General features: G+C 41.7%; 1 protein-coding gene across 1 annotated transcript in view; it reads right to left on the reverse strand.

Moving 5' to 3' along the window:
• PID1 (phosphotyrosine interaction domain containing 1) overlaps positions 1-18,862 on the reverse strand; it is a gene marked incomplete at its 5' end in the record, with an annotated part of 134,728 nt that overhangs the window by 36,860 nt on the left and 79,006 nt on the right.

Raw genomic sequence — 18,862 nt, forward strand, 5'->3', positions numbered from 1 at the left:
AAAAAAAGCTCCATTGGTGTTATAATGTCTTGAACCCCTCCTCACTTGACATCCCCTATGCAAGTAAAACACAAATACACACACACACACACACACACGCACACACACATGCACATCAATCCCTGAAAGAATTAAATCCATAAGGATACTTTTCCAAGGTTGATCAAGGTCATCGTCTCCTCTTGAGAAAAGATTATTTTTTTCATTGTCTGCCTTTTCAAACTAAAATTTCAAATGGGCCTTTAGTGGTTTAAAAAAACAAACAAACCAAAAAACCCAGAAGTTAGAAAAATCAGAGAATTTCGTGAAGCACTGACCTAGGTGACACATCCAGCAGACTGCAGCTACCGTCCTGGCCTCTCATAGCCTCTTCCAACACATTTCCAAGGATTCTGCTCCAGTGGTCACATGTATTCACTGGTGGTGGAGGAAAGTCATTTGTGTGCTTGACAGCAAGCTCTTAAGGTCAGCACTGGCCCCAACGAAAATAGTTCCTGAGTCCAGAATCAGCATCATTTGCACTTTTTCATGGAACCCAAGGAAATCGACCTGATGCACTGACCAACCTTACTGCCTCCAACTGCACTGCAGTTGAAGGGAACCAAGTGCATAGAACTAGGCTCTAAGCAGCACACACACACACGGAAAGGGAGGAAAAAAACACGCACAGAACTAAAATGTCCCAATGAGCGCATTCAGAGCTGGCATAGGGTAGAAACCAAGATTCCATGCCTTTACTCATTTACAGAATGCCAGGCACGAAGGGACGAGAGCACCAAACCTAAACAGCCCTGCCTTCAAAGACCTCATGGTCTATGGGGAAGACAGGGAAGTTCCACTTCCAATTTTCCAAGTGTTCTGTGATGTCTGCGAAGGATTTCAGTGGGACTAGAGGGGTCAAAGGAAGCCAATCAGAGGGCGTAACATCTGAGCCAGAATGTGAAGGATGCACAGAAGCCACCCAAGGACTCAGAACAGTCACTTCTCGTGTTGATATAAAAAAGAATGGACAAAAACAATGGCAAGATAACAGGGACCTTGGTAGCCTGGCTGAAGTCAGAGGCTGCTTCGTCATGCTGGGTCCATTTTCCCAAGTGTGAGGACACTTGGGCTGGATTTGAACATGGTCAGAATTTTCTGCCCTGGTCCTCTGGCCCTTCGGAGGCAGATGTTTCAAAAAGAACAAGTTTCTATTTGGGGGTCAACCACATGCATCCTGAAGACTCCTTTTTGAATATGAAACTATAATCCCCTCCCCATCAAGTAATCAAATGGCTACAGTTTTATCACGGCCAGCCCGTGGGAAAATCACTCTCTCAGTGCTCAGTGTGGTTGGCCTGACCCACCCACATAGGGCCCATTTATTCCCACTAATCTCTCCACAGGCTTTCTTCTGACTCCATGGGAACTGATTACAACAGAATTTTTAAATGTATGCCATAATTACCTTTACATAACTATTTTTTTAATTGGCTGCTCCCAAGGCATATGGATGTTCCCAGGCCAGGGATCAAATCTGAGCTGTAGCTGCCAGCCTATGCCATAGCTATGGCAATGCTGGATCCTTAACCCATTGCACTACAGCAGGAGCTCCTAAAGACGTCTTTTACCATTTTTGCTTTGTTTTGTTCAAAGTCACTGAGGGAATGTCGGGCTTGTAAAAGACCTGCAAGAGTTATAATTTGATGTGTCAGGTGGCAGGTGAGGCGGGATGGAGGGGAGGAATGTCAACTCATTTGTTCTTCATTTGTCAAGCTGAGGCCACCACCTTCCAGCTGCTGCAGCAGAAACAACTCTCTGAGCCCCCACTGCCCCACTCCAGGCCCTCAATGTCCCTCATATAGAAGAGGGGCAATGGTTTGCTAACTGGTCACTAGTCCCTTTGCCTCCTTTCAACCCACCCACCTTCCCTCATCAATCCACCATGAAATCACCAGTGAGCAATTACAAATGCCTCCCTGTCTGGAGGATAAAATCTAAGCTCCCAGGCATGGTCAACCAGACCTTCCTTACCCATCCATGACCTGCATCCATCTCCTCTCCAAGTTGAGGTCTCTCCCTGGAAGCTGGGATGGTCCCCCACGCCTCCCATCCCCAGCCCGCTCACTGTACTGCATCCCATCCTCTGGGACTCGAATCACGCCGTTCCGTTTGCTGGAATGGCCTCCTCCACACTGTGCAACGGGCTCTCTCTAGTCACCCTTCTGAAACAAAGGTCAGCTCCAAAGCCTTCCCTGAGATCCCCAGTGGGACTCAGTTCTCTGTGCCCTGTAACTTCCCAGCTGGAACACTCCCTCCGCACGCAGCTCATTCTATGGACAGTCTCTGTTCAGAAGTGTTCCTCCTACATCTTCCTGGGAGCATTTAGATGTCAGGGTCCTGGGCCTTTGTCAACTGAGATGCTGCCCATCTCAGTGACCGTCATGTCTGGTGTGTTGATGGAGCCAAGCCGATTGCTGCCCCAGCATTGAGAAAGGGGGCAGTGCTGCAAAGGACTTCCAGGGAGCAATGTGTGACCAAGGGAGAGGGTGTGAAACATCAAGAGCCCTCCAGGTCTGGGTATGAGGCTTGTCTCCCCTCCCACTTTCACTCCCCAGAGCAGCATGCAGCAAAAACCAAGCATTTTACCAAACTATATCATCCAGCTGTAGGGACTACTCGGCACCTTGGCTTTGGCTCCATATGATTTCCTCTGAAAGACAGGCATCTTTTTAAAAAATTGACAAGTAATTTGGAAATTCCCTGTGTCTCAGTAGATTAAGGATGCAGTAATTTGGAAGTTCCCTGTGTCTCAGTAGATTAAGGATGCAGCATTGCTGCAACTGGGGCAAAAGTCGGAGCTGCAGCTCAGGGTCATTCCCTGGCTCAGGAACTTCCACATGCCACAGGTGCAGCCACAAAAAAAAAAAAAAAAAAATTGAGTAGTAATTAAATCAAGGTGTCAAGTTCTCCTTCTGCTATGCTCTTTTTTCAGTTTTAGGAATGTAGATACAATATGTGCTTTTGTTTTATCTTGTTTTGGGGGAAACTGATTAATAGAGCTTTCTGACTTGGTAGGTCAGAAGCATGTCTGGGTCTGAACGTGAGTCGTCACCCCATGAAGAGGTGAGAGCTGCTCTGTTCCCTGGACACAGGAACCTGCCTGGATGGAGGCATGTCTAACAGAAGGCTGAAAAGCAGGAGCTTTGAGGCACCATCCATTTTCCTCTTCACAGCATCCCTGCAGGTGGGATGGGTGTCTTGACTTTGCAGATGAAAAGAAAGAGACCTGCAGAGGCTGAGTCACCTGCCCACAGAAGGTCCTGCTGCCTTCAGGAAAACAAAGGCTGGGATTCTAACCCAGGCTTAACCATCTGGCTCCAAAACCTAAGCATCTTTTACGGTATGGGCAACCCTCTCAGAAATTCTACCTGGGGGAGTTCCCATCGCAGCTCAGTGATTAACAAAACCAACTAGTATCTATGAGGATGAAGGTTCAATCCCTGACTTCGCTCAGTGGGTTAAGGATCTGGTGCTGCCATGAGCTGTGGTGTAGGCTGGCAGCTGTAGCTCCAATTTGTCCCCTAGCCTGGGAACTTCCATATGCTGAGGGTGGGGCCCTCAAAAAAAAGAAAGAAAAGAGAAATTATACCTGGGAAGCCCACAGTATTCTGTCCTTTTTTCTCTTCAAGGGAAAACATCCATCCCCACCTCTAGTTTAAAAGTGTCTTTTTTGTTTGTTTGTTTTTAAAAATTGTTTATTTGGAATTAATTTCAGACAGAAAAGCAGCAAAAAACAGTATAAAGAGTTCCTGCATTTCTTCAGTTTCCCCAAATGTTAACATTTTATCATGTTTACTTTATTATTCTCTCTCTTTTAACTTGAATTATTTGAGATAAAGTTGCAGACACAAAGCCTGTTTCCAAAAAAACAGGACATTTTCTCACATAACCACAGAAGTATTATCAAAATCAGAATGTTAACATGAAAACAGTACTATTACCTAATTCACAGAGCATATTCAAATTTTGCCAATTGTCTGATTACTGTCCTTTGTAGAAAAGGAGACACCTCTTTATCTGGCCTAGGATCCAATCTGGCATCACACAGGGTATATTCTGCTGTCCTGTCCTGTCCCATCAGGCCCCTCTGAGGCCTGAGGCTTTCTAAAAATGTCTCTTAACTTTTACTCCCTCATAACCATAATCAATTTTCCTTGGGAGTTCCCTGGGGACCTAGTGGTTAAAAGTCTGCCATTGTCACTGCTGTGGCGCAGGTTCAATCCCCGACCCAGGAACTTCCACATGCCATGGTCACAGGGAAAAGCAAAATCTTTCCTTTCTGTAATGAGAGGGATTGAGATTTGGGAGCAGGAAACTAGGAGCAAGTAGAGAAATTACATTATCTTCTCCCCCGTTCCATCTTTTTAAAACCAAAGGATTTTCCAAGCAGGTTTACATAGAGTTCATTGAATGCACTTAAGGGATAGTAACTTTAGGTTCCAATATCTCTGCTCTAAATAGTAAGGCAGAGTGGTGGCAGCATAGCAGAGGGTATGGCTATTGACGTGACCTTGAACTTACTACCTAAGAAATTCTAGGAAATGGAGAAAATAGTCCTACCTTACTGTCAGGACCTGAGTTGAGAGGCATAAAGTCAATGGAACCTGAATCTATGTATTTAAGATACAGTTTGACAGGTAATGGTAACAATTTAGCCAACATTACTGAGAACAATGCCCATGTATGAAGGTCCGCAGGTGCACTGGGTGATACAGAGTTCAATGAAAGATTGGCTTTGAATTCTTAGAACTCACACTCTGGTTGAGAAATCATACAGGTGTACAAAGAGGTGTATGTAATACAAGCTACCACGGAAGTGCCAAATGCGAAAATATCCTTACTTCTTCACCAGGCAAATGATATATTCCTTTAAGAATGTAATTTTTTCAAAAGTCTGCTCTATGATTCGACCTGATTTTTCTAAGAGCATTTCACCCACAAGCACAAATCAATGATTTGACAAGAGAAGTCGAGAGGAAAAAAAAAATACCCGAAGACAGAAAGCAATGAGATCTAAATGTTCGCAAATAATTCCACATCAAGCAACATTTGTGGGTGGTCTGCTAGGCTTAGGACTTGCATTTGCTTGAGGAGAAAAAAACCAATTAAGTCAGACCCTGCCCTCAGTGTAAGAGGATTTGCTTGAGATTACAATATGTACAGACTTTCAGATATGTGCTATTGTCTTTTTTTGCCATTTTAAAATTTAATTTTATCAGAGTATAGTTGACGAACAATGTCATATTAGTTTCAGAAGTATAAAAAGTGAACCAGTTATAAATATATATATATTCTCTTATCCCATATAGGTTATTATAAACTATTGAGTAGATTTTTCTGTGCTATGCAGTAGGTTCTCATTAATCTGTTTTATACAGTTTATTTATGTTATTCCCACCCTCCCAATTCTTCCCTCCCCCCAAAGGATTCATCAACAGAGGAATGGATAAAGAAGAATCAGTACATATATACAATGGAATATTATACAGCCATAAAAAGAATGAAATAATGCTCTTTGCAGCAACATGGATAAACCTAGAAGCTCTCATACTAAGTGAAGTAAGTCGCACAGAGAAAGACAAGTATCATATGATATCACTTAGGTGTTGAATCTAATACAAAATGACATGAAAGAACTTGTTTATAAAATAGAAACAAACTCAAAGATTTCAAAACCAATCTTATGCTATTACCTTTTTAAATTATATGAGGACTAAAAACAGGAAGTGCAAGGATGATTTTTCCAATAAAGTGATTTATAAAATTTGCACATTCGGTTTATCTGAAAGGGAAGACAACAGAGCTTCTGGTGCTGAACCCACTCTGTCTGGGTTCAAGTCACAGCTCATCCACTTAATAGTTAGGTGACACTGAGATTGTTATTTAATCTTCTTGTGCCTCAATTTTGTCCCTGAAAATGGGATTAGGATCAAATGACTGTTGCAAGGACGAAAGGAGATAATTAGTCCTTATACAGACTTAAAATCTGTAGCAGAAGGAAATAACAGAATAATAATAAAGTCCTTCTGACAAGATTTAGAACCTACAAATCTCATAAAAAAATGCAGATAAGAATTTATATCCAAGATTGTTGTGGCCCCTCTGCAGGGGGAGGATGGCTTCCACTCAAATTTGGTTAGTTTTTGGGATTGAAGATGTCACCCACACACCAAGAGGGAAGGAAAAGGCCTTGTGGAGAGGACAGAGCTGGCTTCAAAAGCAGCCCCAACGAAGGCTTGAGAAGGCAAGGAAAGGACCTTGGCTGGAGGTTTCTGTAGCCATTGGGGGGTGAGCTCAGTGGGGAGGATTCTGAGTGTGGTTTCTCCCTGACACCAAAAGAGGGAGTACCTGAGCTTTCTTATCAGCTTACCCAGATGCAGAAGACTTTAAAGCTGTCAGCAGTCATGCATCAAAAACTGGAGTCAGACACTTCATTACAGGTATATGCAAACCTTCTAGAACACTCTATATATGGCCTGGTGAGAGGAATTCTTCACCCTGGGACATGCGCCAGACACTGTGATTTTCAGAAATTTACGTTTAGACTCATCTCTGCTATCAAGGGAAGTAAATAGATCTTAAGTTTTCATTTCCCTGGGTTCACTTCTTGGAAAACAAATAAATATTACTAACACTAAAGAACAGGAGAAAATTATGTTTTTGACATGCACCTTCATTAAGGTTAAAAAAGAAAAAAAAAAACTCACAGCAAGAGGTACCTCTGAATTAAAGAGTTTTATCCATGGGCTTCCAGATGACTTGTCTCTGAACTGACAGGAAGGAAGTCACAATTCTCATCTGCAACAGCCTATTTTATCCCTTCAGGGTCTGTGAAGCGACATAACATTGAAAAGGCAAAATCCCACTGGCTGCAAGTGAGTTATTTCTCCTTGTTGAGGCTTTGTTGCTGTTTTTGGTGCTCTTATTGCAGATACAGTTCAATGTTGCTTGAACACTTGTTCAATGTCAGGCCCTCTGTTAATGACTTTGCATTCCTTAGTCATTTAATAACAACCCAGTGAGGTATTATCCCATTTTACTGATGGGGAAAACTGAGAACAGATGGTGTCCAGCAGGCGATTCCTTTACAGCTTATATATAAAACCAGCGACGTTTTATTTTATTTTTTTTCGAACATCTTTCTGCCATACATGGATTGATAGACATGTTAAGTTCTACTTAATGTGATTAAACTGTAACTCTAACTTTGAAATAATAGAGCTAGAAAAGAAGAGGCTATTGAGGAAAGGCCATGGTACAAGAAAACTCTTCAGCATCTCTTAATTTGTAACCATAGCCAATGTCTTTGAAACTATTAGAATCTATGGGTCAAAAGAAGTTACAGTGAAGAATAAGTAATGGTCCATTATAGCAAGTCCTTATTTTATTCCTAAACTTCATTTCTTCACAAGTGGAAACATTTTCCACACCATCCTTACAGAAGTAATATTTCTACAACAGCCATATGTAGACACACTTTATTTAATATTGTCCAACAGCTAGGATCACTCTTTATAGTTTCAAACACCCATGGCATCATATACAAATCTACACAAATAATAATCACCATCTTCTCCTGTCAGCGGAATGTCCATGTTCAAAGGCACAATCTGTCTGCGTCTATCACTCTAGCACTAGGAGTGTCAAGGAATCAAATAACTCATTATTTCATTATAAACCAAACGTCTTTCTAAACCTTTTATACATTTGTAAACAATAATAGGATAAGAGCAAATAATATATAATTGCAAATGGGAGTTTAAAAAATCTTATAAGTTGTACTATTATTATCTTAATATCCAGATGTCGACTAACTTTGTATAAAGCTACAAATGTTCAGCGCAAATCTAGGACGATGGATATTCAGGTTCACTGACATTTTAGCTGTAGCTTTAAAGGCACCACATTAAAAACATGTACTCTTATGGATTTGACAGTTGTGCTTCTGATGGTTTCAAGTCAATGTGCTCACCAAATTTGACGTAGGCTTTGAAGACACCCTGGACACTGAGACAAGAGTTTAACAGGGTGCAAAAAGATCTTCTGGGAAACAAGGACCTTCTAAAAGGTATCAGAGTGCTGGCAAAACTGGAACCCAAGCTTAAAAGAGCTCTCCATCATGCCAGTGCTATTATACAGACAGCATTACCCAGCAAGGCATTTAAACTAAATTGCAGGGCCTAAAATGGGGTTATCTTCGCAAATTGGAAAATTGGTGCCATCTTTAAGCCGGCATTTGACCAAATAACTATAGCTGGTTTAAAAGACAGTTTATTGCGAAACTAAGCTTTATCCAAAGATGAAAGGATTCGGTTGTGGTTTCACCCGCATTGCCCCGTCCTATATTGATGGGTTTAGAAGAAACCTGTCTTTTCACAAGATCAATACCCTCCTGTCTTTAGTAAATTTAACACTGTTCCTTTATAGCAGGTACACAACTTGCTCTGTCCTGACTTAATATTCAATAGAAGTCTCGACATCACACAGTACAACAAAACTGGAATCACCTTTGAAAGAAATCCACACACAGTATCGCTGGTCCAAACATGCTTCTGCTGGAATCAAGAGAAACTGAAGTTCACAGTAACTTCCCCCAAGTTGGTGAATAAGTTTTTATCATTTAAGGCACTTTTGATGAAAGCCAGAACATTTGGGTTCTTAAAGACTTTGCCTATTGGGACTAGAGTTGAAAGAATATAAAGTTTTATCAAAACAAGCCTTATTTTCTTGTTTTAGAGCCTGCAAAATAAGCCAGATGAATCAGTATGTGTCGGTTCATGTACACATACACACCTATCATGGGGCTATATGTTCACCCTGCATCATGTAAATGAAATAAACTGTCCTTAAGTCTTTTCCAAAATGGACATCATTAAAGCACCAATCAATAGCTTATAGACTGACACACTAAGATTTACGTTTAGGTCTCACAGGGCTTGTAAATGGCACATTTGATGGGAAGACCTGTTCGTGAAAACTGTGTGAGGAACTTCAGCAAATGCTACAGTCTGTTCAGTCAGTGATGTTTAAGATACTTGATTTCTATCAAGAGCCACTCACTCCTCAATGTCTTCTGGAACACAGCCCCATCTCTGAAAATCCAGTGCAAGGAGAAAAATATTACTTAAATAAAAAAGAAGGATGGGCGTTCCTGTTGTGGCTCAGTGGTTAATGAATCTGACTAGGAACCATGATGTTGCGGGTTTGATCCCTGGCCTCACTGTGCTCAGTGGATTAAGGATCCGGCGTTGCCGTGAGCTGTGGTGTAGGCTGCAGACACGGCTTGGATCCTGTGCTGCTGTGGCTGTGGTGTAGGCCGGCTATAGCTCCGATTAGACCCCTAGCTTGGGAACCACCATATGCCATGGGTTTAGCCCTAGGGAAAAAAAAAAAAAAAAGATGGAGTGGCAGCAGTACAACAAATGTAGTATTGGAGACTAGTGGAAACCAGGAATGAGGAAGGTAGGGGAGGGAAAGAGAATGAGAAGCATACAACACAAAATCAACATATGTAGGAGCTTTTCATAATATTTTTTTAGTATAGAATAGTTTATGAGTGAGAGTAACATGCAAAGAACTAATGAATTTAGGAGACGGTCATAATTTTCAACATTGAATACAATCTCATATTGTTCATAATCCTTCAGTTAAGTGCCTAGATAGATATTAGGGGTTAGATGGCATTTACCTATTTTACATTATTCAGAATTTTATGTATTCTACCCTATACCCTACGTTATTAGGGTAGAAGTGACTTGATTAGTCTGGTCTAAAATCTGCCCAGGTGGAGATCCCATCATGGCTCAGTGGTTAACAAATCCGACTAGGAACTATGAGGTTGCGGGTTCGATTCCTGGCCTCACTCAGTGGGTTGAGGATCCAGAGTTGCCATGAGCCGTGGTGTAGATGGCAGCAGCGGCTCAGATCTGGTGTTGCTGTGGCTGTGGTGTAGGCCAGCAGCTACAGCTCTGATTAGACCCCTAGCCTGGGAACCTCCATAAGCCACAGGTGCAGCCCTAGAAAAGACAAAAAAAAAAAAAAAATACAAATAAAATCTGCCCAGGATATCAAATAGCTTTTAGAAATATGATTTGGAAGATAAACTGTACTAATAAATTATGAAGAAAAAAACCTAACAGCTACACTTTCTATAAATGACTTATAATATAGCCTGTAAGTAGATATCAAAAGAAACAATGTGATTTCATGATAATATGAACTTGCTGTTGAGAAAATCTAAAAGATATGGACAAAACTAGTTCAATCACCATTTGTTATTTGATTTTTTTTTCTCTCTGTGTAGCTAAAGGCATAGAATCTGTAATTACATTTTATATATACATATGTATATATATATATATATACACACAGACACATACATTGGGAGATTTTAATCCATATAAGTATTCTAATAAAATATACTGGTATAATACTTAGTCACTTTCATATTTTTCATAAAAGCATGGCCCATTTGTCCTGCCACCACATATGAGTGAACACTGATGGATTTAGAGATGGAGGCTTTTATAAAAAAAAAAAAATCCTATAATTTTAAATATTTGAATTTTAAAGCATAAGTGCAATGAAACACTTAAAAGTGACTTGAACCATGACAGCCAATGGCTGCGCAAAAAGTACAAAGAAAAAGTGTAAGTAAGTGTCTGCTACATAGAGATCAAGGTCACAAAAACAACAATCACAGGGAAGTAGGCCACCATTCACTGCACTTCCTTCATGCTCTTCTCCATTCACTGTCACTCAACTGGGCACCCAACCCTCACTAAAATCAGCTCAACTCCTAAGTCCTTCCTCTTTTCCCAAGACATAGCTTAAGGACATTGGTCTCATGCATGTCCCCGTCCCCCCTGGTATCTTCTTCCACCACTGATCCCTGCCTCTTGGTTTAAATCTAAATCCCTCCCCCAAGATGGTAGCTGCATCACCTTGCTGTTCCTTCTTCCCACCGTTTCATTTCCAAGAGCAGTGGGATACACTGGGGGCCCCTGCTGTAGTATTTCTCAGCAAGTGGTCTGCAGACCACCTACAATTCAGAATCAGGAGGGATGCTTAGGTAAAAATGCAGCTCTTGTAACCATACCAGACCTCCTGAATCAAAAGATAATTCCCAGGAACCTATACTTTAAACAAGCTTCCTAGACGTCTTAAGTAAAATTTCAGAACCACTGCTCTCTTTCCTTAGTAGCCCATCTGTCCTAGATCCTCCTAGGTATGTTTGGCTTCTATGCCTGAAATTCCTTTGGCTCTTTTCCTTAGTCCTCAATAACTTCTCCACAGTCAAATTCCAAGGTTTGTTTGTTTGCTTGTTGGTTTTTTCCCATTCATTCTCCTGGGCCACCCTACTGCCCTTCATAAAATTCTTTCTCGTTCTCATTTTTGCAGATGACACCATCCCTGTTTCACTTCCCACCTCTCAGGACGTCCTCTTCTTGTTCTGCCTTTGGTTCCTCCCACAGTGGGTGGTCTTGGTGGCAGAATCCTGCTTTTTCTTCATCTCTCTCCCTTTATTCTTTGTCATCTAATCTTTCTCTCTGAAAGAATTCCTCCTCTCATGTCTTCCAAAATTTTCACATTGTCAACTCACAAATGTACATCTCTAAAACATGCATATCCTTCCCTTCAACCTAACCCAGATGCTGAATATCTATTTGACCTTTGTTTGTCCTTGTGTATCTGCTAGCCTCTCTGTACGATTAAAATATATTATAATTCCCTTCTTGTCCAAGCTACTTCCTCCTCCCTTGTAACTGAGAAATCTACACATGCAACTAATTCTAGGAAAACACATTTGTGAATTCCTCAAAGCAGGATCTCTGAATATCTGCTCCACACAGTACCTTGGCTGAGGGTACCAGTTACACAAAAAGCCTTAGCTCTTGCTCTTGAAGACCTAAGGTTAGAGAAGATAAGCTACAGATGGTGGTACCTATTCTAAGACTAGTACCCACATTATCCTAGGAGTTTCAGAGGCAAAGTAGATACAGAGCCAATCAAACCCATTCATGCAGTATAATATAAAACGTGTCAATACTGAACTTAAGCTTTTCTAGGGGTGTAAAGCTCAAAACTCCTTCTTATTAGGTGATTAACAAATTAAATGTGCACTGATATCACATTCAATAAAGAATTTTTACTCTTGTCCCCCAACTTTTTTTGCAAAGAACAAAACATCACTCACCAGAGAATAATGAGGAAAACTGGGGTAAAATGCTGAGGTAATGTAGTCTAAATAAAAATGCTTTTATAACATCGATTAGACAAAATAAGCAGCATTCAGTTTCCAAGACAGAATTGCTTGCAATATCAATTACCTGTGGGAACATCAATTTAAAATACAAAAGGGGAAACTAAATAGAAAATGACCAAGAGGAGTTTACTTTAAAAACCTATTTCTGTTTTTGTTTTTAAGTGACTGTAAATCAGAAACCAAATTTATAAATCAAAGCCCAAGATGAGCATGGGCCCAACTGACAGGGCAGGGGGTAGGGTGGGGATGGGGGAAGTGATAATAGGATTGGCTCTGGAATTATTTTCACTCCTGAAAAGACTTGTGGGGATATTTCTCATTTGCCATGATTGTTATAAGGTTTGTTTTATGCAAAATATTTATGCATTGTTTTTATTTTGCCTTATATAATAAGACTCTTCAAGAATGTGAGTGTATTTTTCTTTTCAATAAAAAAATATGTATTAAATAGTTTTCCAACTTGCAAAGAATATATCTTCCAAGGAACACAAAAATAAGGAAGTGCTAAAAAGCTTTCATGAAACCACTTCCTTTGAGTCTCTTTCCTTCTGTTTCTGCACTACCCATTGTTTTATCGTCTCTAGTTCTATTTTGGTTTTTATAATTTGTTCTCCCAAGTTCTCCATTCAAGCACCAGAACTTACTGAGAGCCTATGGAACACAAGACATGGGAAAGAAGGTTAAGTTTCAAATGCATCTTGTCCTTCTCTTGAGTTCAAGAGCTGGATTTTTAGCATTTCTAGTTGTTCCATTTGAGGAGATAAAGACTGGCATGTAAAAAATAGGGTGAGACAAACCTTTCTCTATGTTCTTTCAAGAATCAGTAAATCCAGAAGTGGAAAGAATGGAGCCCTGGACCAAGTGATTGGATCCATCAATATTCACTGTTCCCCAAATGTACTTGGGTGGGGAGAGGATTTTCTTGTGTGTGTCTTTTAGAGCCAAACCCACTGCATATAGAAGTTTCCAGGCTAGGGGTTGAATTGGAGCTGCAGCTGCTGGCCTACACCACAGCCACAGCAATACCCGATCCAAGCCACATCTATGACCAACACCACAGCTCATGGCAACACCAGATCCTTTATCCCACTGAGCAAGAACAGGGATCAAACCCACATCCTCATGGATACGAGTTGGATTTGTTACCTCTGAGCCACAACGGGAATTCTGATTTTTAAGTGGAAACTGTATTAAATATTCCAGAACAGGACAGTGAGACTGAAGCCACAGGGAGGCAGGGAGGAAGGAGATGAGTAAGGAGCAGTCAGCATGGAAGCTGTGATGTGGAGAGCCGGCAGGCAGGATGCTGGCCTAGGATTCTACCAGCCACAGGGAGTGAGGGGCTGAGATCCAGGCAACTGCGCAGCCCAGCAACAGAGGAGGGCAAAGCAGGACCAGTCTTCTCCTGTCTCCACCTTGACCAGTCCATGCTGCATGGGGCACATGGCAGGGGCTCCACGGAGCACAAATGCCTCCAGGGGGCTTCCTGGCTGGTAGTAGACTCTAGAACATTCCCATCTTCCCACAGCTCATAAGAAAGAATAAAGAAAAGAAAGTGGAATACGAGTCTCATCATGTTACTTCCTGAAAACCCTTTCACAGTTGCTCGTTGTCTACTGGGCAAAGTTCACAGCGTTTGAGGCTTTTTCAAATCTGGCTTCTGCCTACAATTTCAGCCTTATTTTCACCCCAGCTCTCAGGCCCTAACAAATTAGGCACGTGACACGACAGCACCACATGCTTTTACACACACCTCGAGGCTTTCATGCCTCCTGTGTTCCCATCTTGGAATGGCTCTCCCTAGTCCTATCTGTGGGGCTTGCTCTGTGAAAGCCCTCTCCTCCTAAGACACATTCAAAGACCACCTCCTCCAAGGGGCTTACCCAGCCTGCCCCTATCCCACCAGGAGGCATAAGGTGCTTTGACCTCTGTGGTCCTACTTCACACACTTCTCAACTAGAGCTCTCATCACTGAATTATCTAATCCACATCTTTCTCCAGGAACCCAGGGTCTTTTCAAGGCCAAAAGGCACATCTATTCATCTCGCATCTTGCAGTCATTAGCACAGTGCAGAAACATAGTAGGACTCAATAAGTACATTCTAAATAAACGGTTGATCAGTACATTCAAATCAGTTTAGCCAGTGTTTTCTGAGTATGTACCACATGGCAGATCTACGCAAACCCTGAAATTATAAAGGGAGGTAGGATGGGATTGCTATGCTTAAGAATCTTCCAGTCTTGCAGGGAAGACAAATATGTAAAGTGTAATTAAAATGCAACATAAGATGTACAGCACTAAGGTATATAATGGAGTCAGAAGTAGTACATGAGGAGTTCCTGTCGTGGCTCAATGGTTAACAAAACCGACTAGTATCCATGAGGATGCAGGTTCGATCCCTGGCCTTGCTCAGAGGGTTAAGGATCTGGCGTTGCCATGAGCTGTACTGTAGATCACAGACGCAGCTCGGATCCCGTGTTGCTGTGGCTGTGGTGTAGGCCGGTGGCTACAGCTCTGATTCAACCCCTAGCCTAGAAACCTCCATATGCTCTAGGTGTGGCCCTAAAAAAGACAAAAATAAAAAATAAAAAAAGGAGCAGTACATGAAAGAAAATATTGAAATATACCCTGAGTACAGCAGAGGCTTTAATCTGGAAAACTGGGAAAAATAAATGTGGTCAGGTGGTGCTGAGCTGATTTAGCAGCCAGTGGAGAGCCACTGAAGAGCCTGGGAGAGGATCGGCATGCTGATGAAAATGGTATTTCAAGAAGAACCATTTGGCAGCAGCATGATGAAATCACTTGAGCAGGGAGAGGGTGCAATATGAGATCCCCTAAGCTTCCTCGTCCTGAATTACAAAATAAGACTTTCTACCTTATAAAGCCACCTCAGCCCCTGCCATGTCGGGTGTTCATTTCATCAAAGGAAGTCAAGAAATGCTGCACAGAGCTAAAGGCTGGACAAACAGAAGGCGTGGTGTATGCAGAAGACGGCGTATGTTGGCATTTACTGGGCCGTGTAGCTAAAAGCACAAAACTGTGCCAAGCAGCTCGGGAAAAATACCATAGAATTCTCAAAGCCAGGAGTGTTTGGTGGGAGCGAAGTGGTTCAAGAAACACTTTCGGTCTGGTACTTCCAGCTGGTTGTGCAGAGAAATTATTTAATCTCAGCAATACTCAAGTCAAATGAGGAAAACACAAAATTATAAGCTCAACCTAACAAAAAATGCACGTGAAACCTCAGTATTCTTTACTACACCTCGAAATTATATTTCCAAGTCAAGGGCTGCCTGAGTCAAGACCAGGAGTTCCAAAAAGGTTGCCATGACACTCTGAGTAACTGCTTACATTTGTAAGAGATTCAGAGGCTCTTTTAGACTCTGGAAGCCAAGAGGATGAGGCTGCAATGGGGACTATGATGCTGAAAAGAAGGAATGCTATTGTGTATAAGAATGCACACTGCTGCCAAGGCATTAAAAAGAAAAAACCTTTCTCTGCAGTGAATCTGGTTTTTAAACCCCGCCCCCATCCCATGTGGTTAGCAGGATGCTAATTATAAGAAGGACCCACTGATTTCATTCCTTGGTGCAACTCCACAGATTATGTTATATTATAGGGCAGATGGGACTTTGCCAGTGTCATTAAGGTTATTTTTCAGTTGACCTTAAGAAAGAGAAATTATCCAGGTGGGTCTAATCACATGAACCCTTTAGCAGAGAATTTTCTCCCACTGCAGCAGAGGGGAAGTCAGAGAGATCTGAAGCTTGAAGAGGTTTCAACCCTGCTGCTGGTTTGAAGGTGGAGAGGGCGCCATGAAAAGGGATATAGGTGGCCTCTAGGAGCAGAGTGACCCCTGGATGATAGCCAGAATGGCAACAAGGACCTCAGTCCTACAACCACAAGGAACTGATTTTTTTTTTTCTGCATCTGTGGCATGTGGATGTTCCTGAGTCAGGGATCAAACCCATGCCACAGCAGCGATCCAAGCTGCTACAGTGATAACCCCAGATCCTTAACCTGCTGTGCACAAGGGAACTCCAGGAACTGAATTTTCAATGGAATGACCTTGAAGTAGATTCTTCAAGTTTTCTGATGAAAATGCAGCTCAGTCGATATTTTGACTTCAGGTTGCTAGACCCTAAGCAGAAGGCCTATCCAAGCCCACCAGAACTTCTAACCAACAGACTGTGAGATAACAAATGGGCATTGTTGGAAGTCACAAAGTCTGCAATGCTTTGTTACAGAAGCAGTAGAAAACTCACAGATCCTGCCATCATTATCCTTCAATTGATACATATTAGTTGATGGACATGAAGGTCTTGAAACTGAATAGACACTTCATCTTAATGAGATTTCATAAAGCAGTGGTACAGAAAGCAAAAACCAGAAGGTAACAGAGGAGAAGAGCATTGAGGATAGCAAATTTGGAAAAGACACCCTGGAGGAAATGTGGCCCCAATCTTGGTCCTGCGGTTTGGGGAACCCATTTCTTTCCATCATCCAATTTGACACCTTATTTTCTGAAAACGTGGGCCCCATCCATTCAATCATTCATCCAGCCAGCATGCACCTGGCCAAATGATGGCGTGACCTCCATACCCATACCAGGAGTGCAAGGTCAAGGAAAGCTACTGGGAAACTATTCATCACCTCCTCTGCTGCGTCCAGAAAAAAGACAGCCGATGTTCCCAGCAAACAGAAAGTTAAATTAGGTAAGGGAAAGGAATCTCACCATCTCTGTGGCAAAGGGAACCAACGTTTACAGAAAACACTAGTACAAAGGCAGAGAACTTGAGACAATCAAAATGAAAATGAAGAATGAAAGGTTTATTATTTTAAATGTAAGTGGAAAGCATGACATGAGCAAACAAACTTGGCTGATTCAGAGACTCCATCTCGCTAAGCAATCAAAACATGTGGTGTTTTTTTTTTTTTTTTTTTTTGTCTTCATCCCTTGGTGATTGTCAGGAATAGTTCTCCTAGGAAAAGATCTCTCTTTCACCATGCAAGTGAAATTGACCCAGGGAAACTAATGGAACCTGAAGGCTATCTGTCCAGAGCTGACATGTTCATTTCAAGGACAACCACTGTTTAAGAACCCAAGCAGGCAGTCGGAGGTAATTCAGATTGCCACACGATTGGTCACGGGCATTAACTCAAAGAAGCGAGGGCCACATGCAACCCTCATGGCAGGAAAATGTGAGTGAAAGGTTGGCTGCATATTGAAGAAGTAGCCAACGAATTCAAGAGTGCCAGATTTTTACATTCTTTGTGTTACTTTAGCCAGACAGTGAAGTTCAGTATCCTATAACATGCTATCTGTATCATAGGAACCATTTACTTCAGTGAAGGATTATAAACAGAAGGCTCTTGAAACAGCTCACAGCCAGTCGGACCCTTTAAATATTTACATTCTGCTGGCTGACACAGTCCCAGTGTTTATTACAGTGGTAGCTCCAAGCCAGCTCCAAACAAGATCTACATACAATAAGGGTAGCTGGCTTTCCTGGTTGTGCCACTGGCCATCTGGGGGTTAACAGGGCACAAGGCCAGACTTGAAGCCAAAGAATCCTTGTCTTCCTGCTGTTCGCCACCTACTGGGTTATTTCCTATCATTATTATTTATTCGCTGTCTACGTGGGCATCGCTGCATACAAAGTGGAAATATTTTCTTGGCATATCTCTATGGGACATTTTCACTGTTCCCCATGCCAATAAGTGGGGGAAAAAAATAAACCCTTTTCTTTCTAACTGGTAATGGTGTTGACAGTTCTCCATTTTGCCTCCAGGTTAACCTAAAATGATTGAGCTGGCAATAACGATTTGACTCAGCTGCTAGGTTTACAACCCTGTGAATTGGGACTGTCTCATCTTGGCCTGCCATGATAAATGATTTATTTTCCTTGCTCCGCACATAATTATGTTCCTGATTAATAACAAATGTGGAGACTCAGACTCCGAAGCCAGGCTAAGGCGATCGATGCCCAACCACCACCGCATTTGTTTTAGACCCGTTCAACAAAAGGTTCAGCAAAGTCAGAGCAAGAGACGGCAAACGTCTCGGGAACAGGGAGCGAGATGGGGGCTTTTCGGCAAACTCTAATATAACATTGCACGTTAGATGAAAGGCAGGGCATTAACTCTCAAGTCGCTTGAGAAAAACACATTCCCTCTCTAGTGCATTAAAACTGCATAATTCACAGCAAGCAAGCAGTTCATTTCAGCCCAAGAAAAATATTGCTTTATTTTCCTTAGTAGTTCAAAGGAGATGGTTGATGCCAGTAGGAAATCAAGTCACCTCTTTTTAAAAAGATGTTTTCATCTTCCACTTTCCTCTTTCCTTCCAGTTTCTGCATTCTGAATCTCTCCTTAAAGACCATAAAGCTCTCTACCTAATTAAAATGAAAAAAAGGTACCAAATATTCTCTATAAATAAACTATGATGATCTATTTCATTGTGATGACTTTAAGGATGCAGATAGCTAAGAAACACCATAATAATCCTACTGTAACCACATCTCTTTTGTCCTCATCCTATGACTCTCTCTGAAAAA

This window comes from Sus scrofa, chromosome 15, assembly GCF_000003025.6.
Source record: "Sus scrofa isolate TJ Tabasco breed Duroc chromosome 15, Sscrofa11.1, whole genome shotgun sequence".
Taxonomy (NCBI): domain Eukaryota; kingdom Metazoa; phylum Chordata; class Mammalia; order Artiodactyla; family Suidae; genus Sus; species Sus scrofa.